This window comes from Procambarus clarkii, chromosome 69, assembly GCF_040958095.1.
Source record: "Procambarus clarkii isolate CNS0578487 chromosome 69, FALCON_Pclarkii_2.0, whole genome shotgun sequence".
In the NCBI taxonomy this organism is placed as follows: domain Eukaryota; kingdom Metazoa; phylum Arthropoda; class Malacostraca; order Decapoda; family Cambaridae; genus Procambarus; species Procambarus clarkii.
Genome location: NC_091218.1, coordinates 23,250,880 through 23,271,621, shown reverse-complemented (window position 1 = coordinate 23,271,621; position 20,742 = coordinate 23,250,880).

Genomic DNA, 20,742 nt, shown 5'->3' with positions numbered 1-20,742 from the left:
TCCACCACTCACCCACACTTGCCATACTCCACCACTCGCCCACACTTGCCATACTCCACCACTCGTCCACACTTGCCATACACCACCACTCGCCCACACTTGCCATACTCCACCACTCGTCCACACCTGCCATACACCACCACTCGCCCACACTTGCCATACTCCACCACTCGTCCACACTTGCCATACTCCACCACTCACCCACACTTGCCATACTCCACCACTCGCCCACACTTGCCATACTCCACCACTCGTCCACACTTGCCATACTCCACCACTCGCCCACACTTGCCATACTCCACCACTCGCCCACACTTGCCATACTCCACCACTCGTCCACACTTGCCATACTCCACCACTCACCCACACTTGCCATACTCCACCACTCACCCACACTTGCCATACTCCACCACTCGTCCACACCTGCCATACTCAGCTTAATTTAGGGACTTATGAATTGACGAAAGAATTTTAAACGAGAGAGGAGACGTATGTTAAATTTAATACTAAAAGCAAACGAATTACTGATTACTACATGCCCTTGGGGAGGAGCATGCCGTGCCCTGGGGGAGGAGCATGCCGTGCCCTGGGGAGGAGCATGACGAGCCCTGGGGGAGGAGCATGGCGTGCCCTGGTTAGGAACATTTGTAAACGCGTAAATGTAAGTCTGTAAACAGATACCTGCCATTAACAATCCCACGACAACAGTTCCCAAAGCGTCAATCAGGGGCTGGAGCAGCATGGGACGAGGTGTTCCAGCGCGAGAATCAATTACCTCCTGCAACTGGTGATCGCACAGTCAGTGACCGGAACGGCAATAACCAATTAACAGTTACTCACCGCGACGGTGTAGACGCTGGCCGCGTAGCAGCGCCTCGTAAATTTAACCGGACGCCCAATTAAAATGAGATCCAGCGAGCGATGCAACCGTAGCGTAACCGGAGAGTCGCCGGACGACGGGTCTTTACCGACTAGCACCCATTAAGGCCATGCTGACCTGATTTTTACGTGGGACTATCAGCCGGTTTGATCTCGTGGCATGAGACTATCTTGAGGGATGGTTTATATAAATACCTGGATTTGATAATTAGAATTTGAGCGCTGTAGGAGGAGGGGGGGGAGGGAGAGGGGAAGGGGTATAAAGGGAAGGGGGGGGGGGATTGAAGGGATAGGGAGGGGGCGTAGTGCAGTTGAATGATGATCATAGACCACTGTTATTCATACTTGTGGGGCTCAGTCCTTGAGCCCATTATGTGCCTCTGTAACCTTTGCACTCCCCCCTACCCCCTACCTCCCCCCCCCCTACGCTAGACGATGGGTGCATGACGTGCATAATAAATGAACTAAATCACAAAAAGTTCTAACTTGTTATTGACCACAAGAAAGAACAAACACTACGGCCCAGTGTTCTTCTGACGTGTTGTCTCATACGCCAGTAATATAAATTTAAATATATAATCTTCTTTAAACAAAAATTGAAGTATTTTATTAATATTATTATTGTTATGATTAAGGGAATTGAACGAACATTCTAATGTGTGGGGGGGGGGGGGAGCTTATTCAGCGAGTGAATAATCCTCCCCCAGAGCCAATAAAGTGTCGTGGGGGGAGGGGGATTAATAAGTGTTCCGTAAAGTCTCAGTTTATGGAACACTTAAACATTGTTAAGTGATTACTTATTCTGTCTCCAGACGCTGAAGGAATTTGTGTGATCATTTTTCTTGATATTTGCTTAAATTATTTTGTTTTTTATTGTGGTTAGGCATTAGAGGATTTTTTCTTTACGATTTTCTAAGAGAAAGAGAATAATAATCAGGGAGGCTAGATTCACGAAGCAGTTACGCAAATACTTACGAACGTGTACATCTTTCCTCAATCTTTGACGGCATTTATTTCAAAAATTCACAAAATTCACAAGCAAAACAACTTGCCAATCAACTGTTGTTATTGTTTTAAACAGTCTCCTGGTGCTTCGGAGCTCATTAGCTGTTTAATAATTGGAAACAAAGCCGCCAAAGAATGAGAAAAGATGGACACGTTCGTAAGTACTTGCGTAACTGCTTCGTGAATCTGCCCCAGACATACAGAGAATACAACCCTTTTTGTAGCTAAGTGGACCATCGTACATCTATTGACATAATACACAATTAGTAAAATCTTGTCCAACCACTTTAAAGATTTCGATTTAATTAAATTTTCAATTAAATAGAAAAAAACAGGAAAAGCTTATAAATAAAAAAAAATGCCTACTTGGTAAAGGGGAAAAAATTTCAACGATTGAATTAGTTTACAGTGGATTTCTGATCAGAATCTGTTATACTTCATTTGATTGCTGCCTCGTCGATAGTCTTCATAACTTGCACTTGTGTGGTGAGGCCTGTAGAGTCCCTGAAGAGTGTGGTGAGACCTGTAGAGTCCCTGAAGGGTTCAACCCGTTCTCGCACTTGCTTTCTGTCAATATTGGCTTATTTAATAAGTGCATATGTGACATACTAATTGATTGTGAATATTTTAGTTTACCTTGAAAAGCCTCATAGAAAACACCGACCTCACCTAACCTTCTTAGTATGTTAAGATAAGCATCTTATTGCTTCTTATTTACAATTATTACTTAACCTATCAACGGTATAGGTTAAGTAATAATTGTAATTAAGAAGCAGTAAGATGCTTATCTTAACATACTAAGAAGGTTAGGTGGGGTCGATGGGTAGCGTCGGAAAATATTGACTGTTTGAGTAAACCACTTGTATTTAAAGAGTTTTTACGTCACTGTGTACGAATTCCTCTCATTTCCCGCACTGATAATTTATCATAGGACGCCTCCTCTACGGACATTAAAAATCTCCACGAATAACTCCATGCAATAGCCTTTTTTTACGGCTATTTAAATTTAATGCAGCCAGGTCGCAGAATATATAAACAGGTTACATATGGTAATATACCGAAATGTTCAACTGGTCTGCCCCCCTCCCTCCCCTCCCACCTCTCTGTCAAACTGTCGTGTGGGACAGTAAACACGGTCCAGTGGCGCGACGGAAGGCTTCCTCGGAGCATCGTTTAATTAATGTTCAGTTTAGGATGCGCTGACTTCTCTCCCTAAATAAGGATTGAGATGGTGGATGCTGCGGGTCTCGCATACATGCATGCTAACTGGGGGCAGTGGGAGGAAGATGAGTGTGGTGCCTCGACCACACTCTCCTCGAATATTTTGTCCGCCAGTGTGTGTGTGTGTGTGGGGGGGGGGGTGTGTGTGTGTGTGTGGGTGTGGGGGGGGGGTGTGTGTGTGGGTGTGGGTGTGGGTGGGTGTGTGGGTGTGTGTGTGTGGGTGTGTGTGGTGTGTGTGTGTGTGTGTGTTTGTGTGTGTGTGTGTGTGTGTGTTTGTGTGTGTGTGTGTGTGTGTGTGTGTGTGTGTGTGGGTGTGGGTGTGTGTGTGTGGGTGTGTGTGTGTGGGTGTGTGTGTGTGTGTGTGTCTGTGTGTGTGTGTGTGTGTGTGTGTGTGGGTGGGTGTGGGTGTGTGTGTGGGTGTGTGTGTGTGTTTTGACTATTTGTGGCTGTAGGGTCGAAATGTTGGCTCTTGGACCCCGCCTTTCTAACCGTCAGTTGTCGTGTGTAATTACCTAAGGGTAGTTACAGGATGAGAGCTACGCTCGTGGTGTCCCGTCTTCCCAGCACTCTTTGTCATATAACGCTTTGAAACTACTGACGGTCTTGGCCTCCACCACCTTCTCACCTAACTGGTGTGTGTGGGTGTGTGTATTCACCTAGTTGTGATTGCGGGGGTTGAGCTTAGGCTCTTTGGTTCCGCCTCTCAACTGTCAGTCAATTGGTGTGCAGATTCTGGAGCCTACTGGGCTCTTAAAAAATCCACATTTGAAACTGTGTATGGGGTCAGCCTCCTCCACATCACTGCTTAATGCATTCCAATTGTTAACTATTCTGACACTGAAAAAAGTTCATTCTAATGTCTTTGTGGCTCATTTGGGCACTCAATTTCCACCTGTGTCCCCCTAGAGCGTGTGCCTTTTGTGTTAAATAGCCTGTCTTTATCTACCTCATCAATTCCTTTGAGAATCTTGTGGTGATCATGTCCCCTCCCCTAACTCTTCTGTCTTCCAGCGACGTGAGGTTTAACTCCCGTAGTCTCTCCTCGTAGCTCATACCTCTCAGCTCGGGTGGCAAACCTTTGATCCTTTTCCAGTTTAGTCTTATGCTTGAAAACATATGGACTCCATACTGGAGCTGCATACTCCAGGATTGGTCTGACATATGTGGTACACAAAGCTCTGAATGATTCCTTACACAAGTTTCTAAATGCCGTTCTTATGTTGGCCAACCTGGCGTATGCCGCTGATGTTATCCTCTTGATATGGGCTTCAGGGGACAGGTCTGGCGTGATATCAACCACCAGGTCTTTCTCGCTCTCTGACTCTTGAAGTATCTCATCTCCCAAATGATACATTTTATCTAGTCTTCTGCTCCCTACACCTTTCTTCATTACATTACATTTGCTTGGGTTAAACTCTAACAACCACTTGTTCGACCATTCCTTCAGTTTGTCTAGGTCTTCTTGAAGCTTCAAGCAGTTCTCCTCTGTCTTAATCCTTCTCATAATTTTGGCATCGTCAGCAAACATCGAGAGGAATGAGTCTATACCCTCCGGGAGATCATTTACGTATATCAGGAACAGAATAGGACCGAGTACAGAGCCCTGTGGGACTCCACTGGTGACTTTACGCCAATCTTAGGTCTCACCCCTCACTGTAACTCTCTACTTCCTATTGCTTAGGTACTCCCTTATCCACTGGAGCACCTTACCAGCTACACCTGCCTGACTCTCCAGCTTATGTACCAGCTTCTTATGGGGTACTGTGTCAAAGGCTTTCCCACAGTCCAAGAAGATGCAATCCGCCCAGCCCTCTCTTTCTTGCTTAATCTTTGTCACCTGATCGTAGAATTCTATTAAGCCTGTAAGGCAAGATTTACCCTCCCTGAGCCCATGTTGATGGGTTGTCACGAAGTCCTTTCTCTCCAGATGTGTTACTAGGTTTTTTCTCACGATCTTCTCCATCACCTTGCATGGTGTACAAGTCAAGGACACTGGCCTGTAGTTCAGTGCCTCTTGTCTGTCGCCCTTTTTGTATATTTGGATCACATTATCCGTCTTCCATATTTCTGGTAGGTCTCCCGTCTCCAGTGACCAACTATTCACTATGGAGAATGGCAAGCAAAGTGCCTCTGCATACGCTTTCAATACCCATGGTGAGATCTCGTCTGGACCAATAGCCTTTCTCACATCCAGACCCAACAGGTGCCTCTTGACTTCATCTCTCGTAATTTCGAACCCTTCCAAGGGCGCCTGGTATACTGCCCCCTCTTCTAGCGCAGTGACCTCACCTTGTTCTATTGTGAAGACCTCCTGGAATCTCTTGTCGAGTTCTACACAAACCTCTTTGTCATTCTCTGTATACCTGTCCTCGCCTCTTCTAAGTTTCATTACCTGTTCTTTAACTGTTGTTTTCCTCCTTATGTGACTGTGGAGTAGCTTTGGTTCGGTCTTAGCTTTGCTTGCTATATCATTTTCATAATTTTTCTCTGCTTCTCTTCTCACACTAACATACTCATTCCTGGTTCTCTGGTATCTCTCTCTGCTTTCTGGTGTTCTGTTATTCCGGAAGTTCCTCCACGCCCTTTTGTTCAGCTCCTTTGCTTCCATACATGCCCTATTATACCATGGATTCTTCTTTTGCTTCTCGGATTTTTCCTTTTGGGCCGGGATGAACCTGTTTACTGCCTCCTGACACTTTTGGGTGACATAGTCCATCATGTCTTGTACACACTTAGCTCTGAGGTCTGTGTCCCATGGTATATCCCTTTGGAAATTTCTCATCTCCTCATAATTTCCCTTTCGGTAAGTTAACCTTTTGTTTCCTAGTTCTTTTCGGGGGGAGATAAATCCTAGCTCTACCAGGTACTCAAAGCTCAATACACTGTGATCACTCATTTCCAAGGGTGCTTCCAACTTCCCTTATATCCCACTCATTTAGGGTAAATATCAGATCAAGCATGGCTGGTTCATCTTCCTCTCTCATTGTTGTCGGTCCCTTGATGTGTTGGCTTAGAAAGTTTCTTGTTGCCACGTCCAGCAGCTTAGCTCTCCATGTGTCTGGTCCTCCATGTGGGTCTCTGTTCCCCCAATCTATCTTCCCGTTGTTGAAGTCTCTCATGATTAGTAGTCCAGATCCATTCCTGCTAGGGACAGAAGCTGCTCTCTCTATTATGTTAACGGTGGCCATTTTGTTTCTATCAAATTCCTGTCTGGGTCTTCTGTCATTTGGTGGTGGGTTATATATGACTACGACTATAATTTGTTGTCCTCCAGTGTGTGTGTGTGTGTGTGTGTGTGTGTGTGTGTGTGTGTGTGTGTGTGTGTGTGTGTGTGCGTGCGTGCGTGAGTGCGTGTGTGTGCGCGTGCGTGCGTGTGTGTCTGCGCGACCTCGTGGTACTCCACTTGAGAATGTTCTCCACTGAATTTTATATAATTTATACCATTCCATATTAAACATTCTTGTTGTATCAATACAAGGTACAACTCAACATATCTTGGTCAAGATAACTCAAGATTAGTTTGTTATCCATAACGAGTCAGCCTTCTGCACCAACCTCTCGTGCGGAACAATCTCCCAAGCAATTGCTATGTAGACACGAATTACCCTCTTAAACGGTCAAATTATCCAATCCTTCAAAAACACTTGGATAGAAAGTAAACTTGTAATGCAACAACGTCCTCCGGTTAATCCGTGATGCGACTCTGATTAAAGTTCTTATAATTCGTGGCGTCTTCATTCAGCTTTGCGGACCTACGGGTGTTCCTTGCGCGGAGATGGGGGGCGGCGCTCCGTGTTCCTGCTCGTAACTCCGGCTTGCTTCATGATGTGTTTTGGTCCAGGCAGCACGCCGGTGTTCCGTTCGTTCCCTGTATGGTACGGAACCCTGTATGGTACGCCCTCTTGGTAGCCTCACGTGCGCCGTCATTGCCAGTGACGGTAATATTATCCCGTTCATCACCGTCTGTCGAACGCTGGCCCCGTACTCTTGCCAGTAACCTTTGTACAGTGAAAATGAAGATGATGATATGTTGTGAGGGGGTTGTGACTCAGAAGGGTTGTGCTGGAGGTGGTGGGAGTTGTGGAGGATGAGAGGGAGCAGGTAGGAACAATAATTCATTGTGTCGGGGACAGGCAGCCAGAGTGTATTCGTACACGTTAGGCTTGTGTCGAGGTCCTCCCTCCAAGGTCGCAGTACTGACCCCGCCCAGGATGCAACCCCACAAAAAGCTGACTCGTGACTACCTACTTACTGCTTGGTGAACAGACACATTAGGTGATGCCCTCGTGAAAAAGTTACCTCTTAGATAGAGTGTTGCAAAAGGTTACACTTAGATAAGGTGTTGCAAAAGCCCCCTAAACTTAGATAGGGTGTTGCAAAAGCCCCCCCCCGAACCTAGATAGGGTGTTGCAAAAGCCCCCTAAACTTCGATAGGGTGTTGCAAAAGCCCCCCCGAACCTAGATAGGGTGTTGCAAAAGCCCCCTAAACTTAGATAGGGTGTTGCAAAAGCCCCCCCGAACCTAGATAGGGTGTTGCAAAAGCCCCCTAAACTTCGATAGGGTGTTGCAAAAGCCCCCCTAACATATATAGGGTGTTGCAAGAGCCCCCCCAACTTAGATAGGGTGTTACAAAAGCCCCGAACTTAGATAAGGTGTTGCAAAAGCCCCCCAACTTAGGATGTTACAAAAAACCCAACTTAGATAGGGTGTTGCAAAAGCCCCCCCCCCCCACCTAGGGTGGTGCATAAGCTACCTGGCTCTGGACAGTATCGGTAATACAATCATACCGAGACTGTCATGGGAAGGCGTGAGCGTACTCCCCAACAGCCGCTGACGTCTCCCCAGCAGGAGACGAAGACTGGCCTCTCGCCCACCACCGGTACAGCCCCTGGGGCCGGTCCCACGAGTCCGACCTCCGGCGCACTCGATGCCACGGCGCGATGACCACGAATTGATTAATTACGTTTCAAATGGGGCGCTTTGTATTCGCGGCTAGTGCGCAGCGCGCCAGAAGGCTCGCGGGGTGAGGGAGAGGGAGGACGCAAGAGAGTGGCAGGACAGTCCAAGGCTTGAGCTACGAGCAGGAACATTGTGCATGTTAAGGACGCCCACGATGACCATAATGTAAGTCCTCGCTAATAGCACCAACACCTGCACGATGGGGCCCAAGAGTTCTAGCCCACACCTGCGCTGGTGCGAACATGTGCGGTAGAGAACCTGTATTAGTACCAACACGTAGAGTTATACCAGCAACACCTGTGCCAACACCTTCATATTAACATAATCACCCTCCCCCCTCACACACACACACACACACACACACACACACACACACACACACACACACACACACCACGGGACACCACGAGCGTAGCTCTCATCCTGTAACTACACTTAGGTAATTACACACACACACTGGGGGCCTGGCAGCCTGGTGGATAGAGCGCAGGAATCGTAATTCTGTGGCGCGGGTTTGATTCCCGCACCAGGGAGAAACAAATGGGCAAAGTTTCTTTCACCCTGAATGCCCCTGTTACCTAGCAGTAAATAGGTACCTGGGAGTTAGTCAGCTATCACGGGCTGCTTCCTGGGGTGTGTTGTGGAAAAAAAGTAGTTAGTAAACAGTTGATTGACAGTTGAGAGGCGGGCCGAAAGAGCAAAGCTCAACCCCCGCGAATACAACTAGGTGAATACACTCTGGCAGCGTCATCACATACTAGGAGCAACATTCCCCCCCCCCATGCTAGCAGCATCCGTCACTTAAGTGTCGAACCTGACAGGATTCACAAACAGAAAACGCAACATCACGTAAATTTCGCGAGCCGCTACAATGTTTAATTCATCAATTTTTGGCCTTAGGGAATTTGTCAAAATGCAGTGGAGAATGGATTGCACGTACAATCCGTTCTACTATTACACTATTATCTACTATTGCACTAACAAAATGGAGAACGGGTTGCAGTAACAGCACCACCACATACCAGACACGACGCCCACCCCAACACCAACAGAACAACAGGAAGCATCACCACATACTACACACGACGCCCACCCCTACACCAACAGAACAACAGGAAGCACCACCACATACAAGACACGACGCCCTCCCCTACACCAACAGAACAACAGGAAGCACCACCACATACTACACACGACACCCACCCTTACACCAACAGAACAACAGGAAGCACCACCACATACAAGACACGACGCCCACCCCTACACCAACAGAACAACAGGAAGCATCACCACATACTACACACGACGCCCACCCCTACACCAACAGAACAACAGGAAGCACCACCACATACAAGACACGACGCCCTCCCCTACACCAACAGAACAACAGGAAGCATCACCACATACTACACACGACGCCCACCCCTACACCAACAGAACAACAGGAAGCACCACCACATACAAGACACGACGCCCACCCCTACACCAACAGAACAACAGGAAGCACCACCACATACTACACACGACGCCCACCCCTACACCAACAGAACAACAGGAAGCACCACCACATACCAGACACGACGCCCACCCCTACACCAACAGAACAACAGGAAGCACCACCACATACCAGACACGACGCCTACCCCTACACCAACAGAACAACAGGACTCACAGTGGAATTCATTACCACTGGGGTTGAGTTGTTACTCCCAACAGCCGGAGAGGGAGCGACCGTCAGGCAAGTTATCACCTGACAGGCGCGCGACCTCCTGGCTACCTCCTCAGCAAGGTAAACACCAGGTGCTTCCCCCCTTGTTGTACCCACAGCCGAGGGAGGCTGGAGGTTGTGTTGACCTCGTCCCAAGACAATTTGTTGTCGTCTCTGGGGTAGCAAGTGGTGTTATTCCCAACAAACTTTGTCTAAGACACCTTGGGAAAGACGGCTTGAAGGTACCTGAAGTCTGGCGACTCCTTATCTAGAGGCGTGAGATGTTGTTTCATAAGTCGCCATCCTTCAGGACATCTTCCCTATCTTAGAGGTCACAAAAAAATTTGAGGGAAGATAATACCTAATTTTCTATACTTTAGAGGCATAAGCCGCTAGAAACTGTGTTGGAATAACATCGAGTTTGTTTTAGGTTAGGTTAGGTTAGGTTAGGTTAGGTTAGGTTAGGTTTGTTTTAGGGGAAACCTTATGAACCTTTTTATTTGCTCCACCCTAACTCGGCTGCAAATAACTGCATTACTAGGGAAATCGGTTGTATATGACCTATCCTGATTAGCAACTGACTATGAGAATAATTAAGGTCATACAATTGGATCGAACTGGCATTCCTGGACTGCACAATGCTGGGCTCAGAAGTGCCTCAACCACAAATATCACCAGACTGGCCTCAATTTCTCATAGATACACGACGTTCTTGTTTCAGTGCAGTGTGAAAGCTTAACTTTTTTTAAGTTAATTTAATTCCAAGAATCGGGAATCATTCTTACGAAGATGATTATTTTAAAGTTACTATCTCTTGTGAGTAACAGAACGAGAGAAGATTAGAGTGAAAAAGAGATAGGATTAGGGGAAAGTAATTAAGACTAGAATGGGAAGAGAGAAAATTATAGAGAGAAGGGATATGCTTAGTACGAGAAGTTAACTTAATTTTGCCCCGAGGGGCGAGTTTATTGGGCAGCGGCACTCATCCTGTGAGTGGACACACCACCATAGTGACAGTATTGGGCAGCGTCACTCATCCTGTGAGTGGACACACCGCCATAATGACAGTATTGGGCAGCGCCACTCATCCTGTGAGTGGACACACCACCATAGTGACAGTATTGGGCAGCGCCACTCATCCTGTTAGTGGACTAACCGCCATAGTGACAGTATTGGGCAGCGCCACTCATCCTGTGAGTGGACACACCGCCATAGTGACAGTATTGGGCAGCGCCACTCATCCTGTGAGTGGACACACCACCATAGTGACAGTATTGGGCAGCGCCACTCATCCTGTGAGTGGACAAACCGCCATAGTGACAGTATTGGGCAGCGCCACTCATCCTGTGAGTGGACACACCGCCATGGTGACAGTATTGGGCAGCGCCACTCATCCTGTGAGTGGTCACACCGCCATAGTGACAGTATTGGGCAGTGTCACTCATCCTGTGAGTGGACACACCGCCATAGTGACAGTATTGGGCAGCGCCACTCATCTTGTGAGTGGACACACCGCCATAGTGACAGTATTGGGCAGCGCCACTCATCCTTTGAGTGGACACACCGCCATAGTGACAGTATTGGGCAGCGCCACTCATCCTGTGAGTGGACACACCGCCATAGTGACAGTATTGGGCAGTGTCACTCATCCTGTGAGTGGACACACCGCCATAGCAGCATGTACAACACTCCCCAATAGGAAGAAAACCCGCTGGGTTGTTCATCCTGTCACTTGTACCCAGACACAGCTGGGACTTGCTTAACTGTCTCAAGTGAACATCTTATCAAACAAAAAGATTAACATTTGTCAACCCTTAAAATGTAACGTTATCTTGCACGTGAAAAATGGGGGAATCCTTTAAGAACAGTATCTCTATTTGACAAATAGTGAGAGCAATGGGGCTGACCCAGACTCGCCTAAATTGGCCACATACGCTTGCACAGACAGGTATATAATATATAATATATTGATATAATTGATATATTCCATTAATATATTAAAATCTACTTTGCATAGACATTATTAATGTGTTCTCGCTGTAGCTATTTGTAATTCAATTATATTGATCTCAGTAAGAGGATTAGACTATTAAGGATGACCTGGTCATATCCCCGGTGACCTGGTCATAACCCCCGGTGACCTGGTCATAATCCCTGGTGACCTGGTCATAACCCCCGGTGACCTGGTCATATCCCCGGTGACCTGGTCATAACCCTGGTGACCTGGTCATAACCCCGGTGACCTGGTCATAACCCCGGTGACCTGGTCATAACCCTGGTGACCTGGTCATAACCCTGGTGACCTGGTCATAACCCTGGTGACCTGGTCATAACCCCCGGTGACCTGGTCATAACCCTGGTGACCTGGTCATAACCCTGGTGACCTGGTCATAACCCCGGTGACCTGGTCATAACCCTGGTGACCTGGACATAACCCTGGTGACCTGGTCATAACCCCCGGTGACCTGGTCATAACCCCCGGTGACCTGGTCATAACCCTGGTGACCTGGTCATAACCCCCGGTGACCTGGTCATAACCCCCGGTGACCTGGTCATAACCCCCGGTGACCTGGTCATAACCCCCGGTGACCTGGTCATAACCCCCGGTGACCTGGTCATAACCCTGGTGACCTGGTCATAACCCCCGGTGACCTGGTCATAACCCCCGGTGACCTGGTCATATCCCCGGTGACCTGGTCATAACCCCCGGTGACCTGGTCATAACCCTGGTGACCTGGTCATAACCCCCGGTGACCTGGTCATAACCCCCGGTGACCTGGTCATAACCCTGGTGACCTGGTCATAACCCCCGGTGACCTGGTCATAACCCCCGGTGACCTGGTCATAACCCCCGGTGACCTGGTCATAACCCCGGTGACCTGGTCATAACCCTGGTGACCTGGTTATAACCCCGGTGACCTGGTCATAACCCCCGGTGACCTGGTCATAACCCTGGTGACCTGGTCATAACCCCCGGTGACCTGGTCATAACCCCGGTGACCTGGTCATAACCCTGGTGACCTGGTCATAACCCCCGGTGACCTGGCCATAACCCTGGTGACCTGGTCATAACCCCGGTGACCTGGTCATAACCCCCGGTGACCTGGTCATAACCCTGGTGACCTGGTCATAACCCCCGGTGACCTGGTCATAACCCCGGTGACCTGGTCATAACCCTGGTGACCTGGTCATAACCCCGGTGACCTGGTCATAACCCCGGTGACCTGGTCATAACCCCCGGTGACCTGGTCATAACCCTGGTGACCTGGTCATAACCCCGGTGACCTGGTCATAACCCTGGTGACCTGGTCATAACCCCCGGTGACCTGGTCATAACCCCCGGTGACCTGGTCATAACCCTGGTGACCTGGTCATAACCCCCGGTGACCTGGTCATAACCCCCGGTGACCTGGTCATAACCCTGGTGACCTGGTCATAACCCCGGTGACCTGGTCATAACCCCCGGTGACCTGGTCATAACCCTGGTGACCTGGTCATAACCCCGGTGACCTGGTCATAACCCCCGGTGACCTGGTCATAACCCTGGTGACCTGGTCATAACCCCGGTGACCTGGTCATAACCCCCGGTGACCTGGTCATAACCCTGGTGACCTGGTCATAACCCCGGTGACCTGGTCATAACCCCCGGTGACCTGGTCATAACCCTGGTGACCTGGTCATAACCCCGGTGACCTGGTCATAACCCCCGGTGACCTGGTCATAACCCTGGTGACCTGGTCATAACCCCGGTGACCTGGTCATAACCCCCGGTGACCTGGTCATAACCCTGGTGACCTGGTCATAACCCCGGTGACCTGGTCATAACCCCCGGTGACCTGGTCATAACCCTGGTGACCTGGTCATAACCCCGGTGACCTGGTCATAACCCTGGTGACCTGGTCATAACCCTGGTGACCTGGTCATAACCCCGGTGACCTGGTCATAACCCTGGTGACCTGGTCATAACCCCGGTGACCTGGTCATAACCCTGGTGACCTGGTCATAACCCCGGTGACCTGGTCATAACCCTGGTGACCTGGTCATAACCCTGGTGACCTGGTCATAACCCTGGTGACCTGGTCATAACCCCCGGTGACCTGGTCATAACCCCCGGTGACCTGGTCATAACCCCGGTGACCTGGTCATAACCCCCGGTGACCTGGTCATAACCCCCGGTGACCTGGTCATAACCCCGGTGACCTGGTCATAACCCTGGTGACCTGGTCATAACCCTGGTGACCTGGTCATAACCCCGGTGACCTGGTCATAACCCCCGGTGACCTGGTCATAACCCCGGTGACCTGGTCATAGCCTCTATACCCAGCCTCAGGACGGCAGCTCTACCTATGAACAAGTGTTGAAAAAAACACAACTGCCGACCCGAGAGCTTGAGCTCGACCCCAGAGCAAGGAAACAGTCTCGCAACACACACATTGGGCTAGAAACACCTGGTTGGAAACACCTGGCTAGAAACACCTGGCTAGAAACACCTGGCTAGAAACACCTGCCTTGAAACACCTGCCTTGAAACACCTGGCTAGAAACACCTGGCTAGAAACACCTGGTTGGAAACACCTGGCTAGAAACACCTGGCTAGAAACACCTGGTTGGAGACACCTGGCTAGAAACACCTGGCTAGAAACACCTGGCTAGAAACACCTGCCTTGAAACACCTGCCTTGAAACACCTGGCTAGAAACACCTGGCTAGAAACACCTGACTAGAAACACCTGGCTAGAAACACCTGCCTAGAAACACCTGCCTTGAAACACCTGCCTTGAAACACCTGGCTAGAAACACCTGCCTAGAAACACCTGACTAGAAACACCTGGCTAGAAACACCTGGCTAGGCGATCAGAGTACCCCGCTGCAGCGCTGGTTTTGGGTCGTCCGTCCAACCTGGTCGCTTTATAGTAAGTCGTAATTTGACGTTCACGTAGGAGGCCTGGTCGACGACCGGGCCGCGGGGACGCTAAGCCCCGGAAGCACCTCAAGGTAAGGTGCCTGAGGTCATAACATTAATGTACAAGAAAATGGAAGCCGCTCGCGAAGTTGGCATAATGTCCCGTTTTCTGTTCGTGGAGCCTCTGGTTGGTTAGGTTAGGGCACATGAGAACATAAGACCAAAAAATCAATGATGTAATCCCACCAAACACACACCGAAACTACGACGTTGGTACAACGTTCGATCAAGTTTTAACACCTAACCAGTTATAACAACCAATATAGCAAGTTGTAACAACGTTCTAACACGTCATAAACACGTTAAGCCAAGATGTAACAACTTTACTACAAGTTGTAACAAGCGGAAAATAGAGACAGTTACGGCTTGTGTTTCCAGGGTTAAAAAATAGCTCTTATGGCCTAATAGACCTACATGTAGTTAACTGTTTTATTTCGTCCTAAATTACGGCCCAGGTAGAGAAGGAGCTCAGTGAAGGGCAGCAGGTGAGCCCCAGGTAGGGAAGGTGCTCAATGGAGAGCAGCAGGTGAGCCCCAGGTAGGGAAGGTGCTCAGTGAAGGGCAGCAGGTGCGCCCCAGGCAGGGAAGGTGCTCAATGGAGAGCAGCAGGTGAGCCCCAGGTAGGGAAGGTGCTCAATGGAGAGCAGCAAGTGAGCCCCAGGTAGGGAAGGTGCTCAATGAAGGGCAGCAGGTGAGCCCCAGTTAGGGAAGGTGCTCAGTAGAGAGCAGCAAGTGAGCCCCAGGTAGGGAAGGTGCTCAGTAGAGAGCAGCAAGTGAGCCCCAGGTAGGGAAGGTGCTCAGTGAAGGGCAGCAGGTGAGCCCCAGGTAGGGAAGGTGCTCAATGGAGAGCAGCAGGTGAGCCCCAGGTAGGGAAGGTGCTCAGTGAAGGGCAGCAGGTGCGCCCCAGGCAGGGAAGGTGCTCAATGGAGAGCAGCAGGTGAGCCCCAGGTAGGGAAGGTGCTCAATGGAGAGCAGCAAGTGAGCCCCAGGTAGGGAAGGTGCTCAATGAAGGGCAGCAGGTGAGCCCCAGTTAGGGAAGGTGCTCAGTAGAGAGCAGCAAGTGAGCCCCAGGTAGGGAAGGTGCTCAGTAGAGAGCAGCAAGTGAGCCCCAGGTAGGGAAGGTGCTCAGTGAAGGGCAGCAGGTGAGCCCCAGGTAGGGAAGGTGCTCAATGGAGAGCAGCAGGTGAGCCCCAGGTAGGGAAGGTGCTCAGTGAAGGGCAGCAGGTGAGCCCCAGGTAGGGAAGGTGCTCAGTGAAGGGCAGCAAGTGAGCCCCAGGTAGGGAAGGTGCTCAGTGAAGGGCAGCAGGTGAGCCCCAGGTAGGGAAGGTGCTCAGTAGAGGGCAGCAGGTGAGCCCCAGGTAGGGAAGGTGCTCAGTAGAGGGCAGCAGGTGAGCCGCAGGTAGGGAAGGTGCTCAGTAGAGGGCAGCAGGTGAGCCCCAGGTAGGGAAGGTGCTCAGTAGAGGGCAGCAGGTGAGCCCCAGGTAGGGAAGGCGCTCAGTGAAGGGCAGCAGGTGAGCCCCAGGTAGGGAAGGCGCTCAGTGAAGGGCAGCAGGTGCGTGGTGGTAATGACCCGAGGGCAGCAGGTGAGGGCACAGAGGTGCCCCAAGCGACCCCGGGCACGTATACCCCTCTCAGGTCACAAGAGGCAGGGTGGGTCACCTCCCGACGAGCGACCATGAATGCCAAGCGTGTGGTACCCATGGGAATACTCACCCCGTTGTGTTGGTGGTATTAAATGGTAGTTAAGGAGGGGGAACCAATCGTATTGGCGTCTGCCTTTGCATTGGAGACTTTCAGCGCCGTGGAGAGGGGGGGACCTGCTGCATGGGTAACAGCTTCTCCCCCGTATCAACCTACCCGGGCTTTGCGCCCTGGAGAGGCCACTCCAGACCGACAACCAGAGCGCAATTCCATAGTCTCCTGAGACTGATGGATGCCTACTAAGGAGGGGCCACTATGCAAGTCTTTGGTCGTTAACACTCATCGTGACGAGTGGTTTACTAAGATGGTTGAGCTGCCTAAGACGTCTTGACAGTGTCTATAGCCAATTGCTGACGAGTTCACGTCGAGGAGAGTAATTACCAGCATGACCAGGATTCAGCAATCATTTGTATGTCCACTTCCGAAACATGTACATCTTTTTCTCAATAATGGCGGCCTTCGTTACGTTTATTGAAGCGTGTACGAGCTGCGAAGCGTTATGAGACTGTTTACAACACTTACAAGCTTGGGTTGTGAAGCTTCGAAATTCGTAAACTTTTTAAAGAATGTAAACAAAGCCTCCATCATTCAGGGAAGCCCAACAGGTTTCGAAAGTGGTTGTGTAAATGAAGGATCCTTGTCCTGGTAAAAAATCTATTTAATAGTAGCACACAGACATAGGGGAGCCGGTCGGCCGAGCGGACAGCACACTGAACTTGTGATCCCGGGTTCGATCCCAGGCGCCGGCGAGAAACAATGGGCAGAGTTTCTTTCATCCTATGCCCCTGTTACCTAGCAGTAAAATAGGTACCTGGGTGTTAGTCAGCTGTCACGGCCTGCTTCCTGGGGGTGGAGGCCTGGTCGAGGACCGGGCCGCGGGGACACTAAAACCCCGAAATCATCTCAAGATAACCTCAAGATAGACGTGCAAGGGACAGAATCCTCCGACTTATTCCCTGTTCACAAACATGTCGGAGCAGGTTCACAGTTTTGAGTTTATACATATATATGTGTCTTAATAAATGTTGATAACAGGATAAGAGGCCTCTCAGTGTCGTGGCCTCCCAAGCAGACCACAACCCCCTAAGAATGGCGTCTCTGAACCTAAACCTCTCAAAATATCGTCTATAAAGCAGGCGAGAGTCGGGTGCCGCACAGCTCATAAATTTGGGTTTAGGTGGTTCGCCAGTGACTCATAAGGGTTGGGTTTATGGCTCACAAATTAGAGCGCTCGGTATTTTGATAGTTCATAAATTAAAGCCCACTTTATCTACACTCCGCAGCTTCTGTGTGGAAGTCAAGAGTTCACGAGGCTGAAAGAGTGACAGAGCCAGACACCGCAATATAACTCTGTTTGCTAGACCTGTTTGCTACACCTGTTTGCTACACCTGTTTGCTAGACCTGTTTGCTACACCTGTTTGCTACACCTGTTTGCTACACCTGTTTGCTACACCTGTTTACTAGATCTGTTTGCTACACATGTTTTAATTCACATTCCTTGAACACTCACCCACTTGGAACCGTTCTCAAAGACGTCACCAGGACTTGAGATCACGGAGACGTCCACCACTTAAGTAACGTAATAACACAAATAAAAGTAACACACACTCTTATCTTTTGTTTATGTAGACACTTAAGGATGTAGATTATGTAAGGCTGGCTGGTAATTGTCTGACGGGCCGTGTATGGGATCCCATAACCAGCTAATCATCCCCATAAAAAGATAAATTAAGCCACACCTCACATTCCAGGATGGGAGGAGGGGTAATGGGGTGGGGGGGGGGGGGGGCAGGGAGATGAGAGGAGGAGGGGGGGGGGAGGGAAGACATAATTGTGTCTCGTACCTAATAGCCAGAGTTGCCTAACAATCCGAATTTTTGTGAAATGGTAGTTTTCATTGTATTATATATGATTGCAGTTTTATATCGAGTCAAAACTAACAAATTTGATCAGACCTAAGAACATAACTAAGTCAGTAATTCATGTTCCTAATATAATTGGTTCTTTTCTTTTCGTTCTTCTTTTTATAATTCGTTAATAATACTCTGTCTGGAAAGAAATATTTGAAAATAGCGAAAATCATTCGGCCTGTTAGGCACATTGGACCTTGCATTTTTTTTGTATTTTTCGATATTAATATTGACTCTAAAGAATAGTTTTTTGATAAGGAATTCAAAATCAATTTATTTTCTGTTGGGCTTAAGGCCATTTTAACTCTGGAGCGTTATTAAGTCTTCCTGAATATAGTTTACGAGTAAAGAAAACTATATATATATATATATATATATATATATATATATATATATATATATATATATATATATATATATATATATATATATATATATATACACGCAGTAGCTAAATAACACATATTTGTATATATATAGAATCGAAGAAGATCCCCCCAATTAAGTCAAGGATAAACACCGACTCTTTTCAAAACGCTGCTGAATAACACTAATTTCCAAGACTGAAAACCTTAAGAACCCGCCATACAAAGGTCCCATTCGCGCAGTGAAAAATATCCTCAACTATTGGTAGCGTAAGAAATACGCTGCACCACCACCTCCCTAGTGCACCGAGCGAGGTCAAGAAACGCCTTTGAACGACACCAATCAACGACGATAAGCAGCTTGGGGCCCCAAACAGGTTATAATAGGTTCTGAACTTCTCCCCATTGTCACACCTTAAATGCGCTGCCGCTCGCTTTTCATGTTTCGTAATGACGAAATGGAACCCCCCACTCACCCCCATCCCCAAAAAAATATGTAAAAATCAAAATGAGTCGCAGGGACAAGTGTGAAAAAGTTGCATAATGGGTGATGTGTTTACAATGAGTGGATGTATTGTTATGCAAATTCTGGGTTGGTTTAGGAAGGGGCGTGAATGGCCGGTGTCTGGGTTGACAGCCTGTGTAGCGGGACTGGCTAGTTGACCCTCCTGTATTCTCCTAGTTGTGCTTGTGGGGGTTGAGCTCTGGCTCTTTCGGCCCGCCAACTGTCAATCAGTCAACTTTTTTTTTCTCACACACACACACACACACACACACACACACACACACACACACACACACACACACACACACACACACACATACATACACACACACACACACACACACACACACACACATACACACACACACACACACACACACACACACACACACACACACACACACACACATACACACACACACACACACACACACACACACACACTTCACTTTAGAGCAAGGAGAAGCTCCAGAGATAAGAGAGGGAGTAATTAACCATGATCCACTAGAAGAGCTTCAAATTACCAGTAGGGAAGTAAAGAAGCTTTTACTAGAGTTGGATGTGACAAAGGCTATAGGCCCAGATGGAATCTCCCCTTGGATACTTAAGGAAGGAGCAGAAGCCCTGTGCCTGCCACTCTCTATAGTGTGTAACGAATCACTGGCAACAGGGGAACTGCCAAGAATATGGAAAGCGGCTAAAGTAGTTCCGATATACAAGAAGGGGGGATAGACAGGAGGCACTGAACTACAGGCCAGTGTCCTTAACCTGCATACCATGCAAGCTGATGTAGAAGATTGTGCCTAAAAAGCTAGTGGAACATCTGGAGTGAAAGAACGTTGTAACACAGCATCAACATGGGTTCAGGGATGGCAAGTCCTGCCTCACAGGATTAATTGAATTCTACGACCAGACAACAAAAATCAGACAAGAAAGAGAGGGGTGGGCAGACTGCATATTTTTGGATTGCCAGAAAGCCTTTGACACAGTACCACGCAAGAGGCTAGTGAAAAAGCTGGAGATGCAGGCAGGAGTGAAAGGGAAGGTACTCCATTGGATAAAGGAGTACCTAAGCAACTGAAGACAGCGAGTCACTGTGAGGATCGAGGTCTGAGACTGGCGGGACGTCACCAGTGGAGTCCCGCAGGGTTCAGTCCTTGGATCTGTACTGTTTCCGATATATGTAAATGATCTCCCAGAGGGTATACAATCGTTCCTCTCACTGCTTGCTGATGATGCAAAAATTATGAGGTGGATTAAAACAGAGGATGATAGTAGGAGGCTACAAGATGACCCCAGCATGGAGCCTGTACCTTGTTAAGCACAAGACGAAGCTTGAAAAAGTTCAGAGGTATGCCACTAGGCTAGTCCCAGAACTAAGAGGCATGAGTTACGAGGAAAGGCTGCGGGAAATTCATCTCACGACACTGGAAGACAGAAGAGTAAGGGGAGACATGATCACTACCTACAAAATTCTCAGGGGAATTTACAGAGTAGATAAGGATAAACTATTTAGTCTCCTATAAAC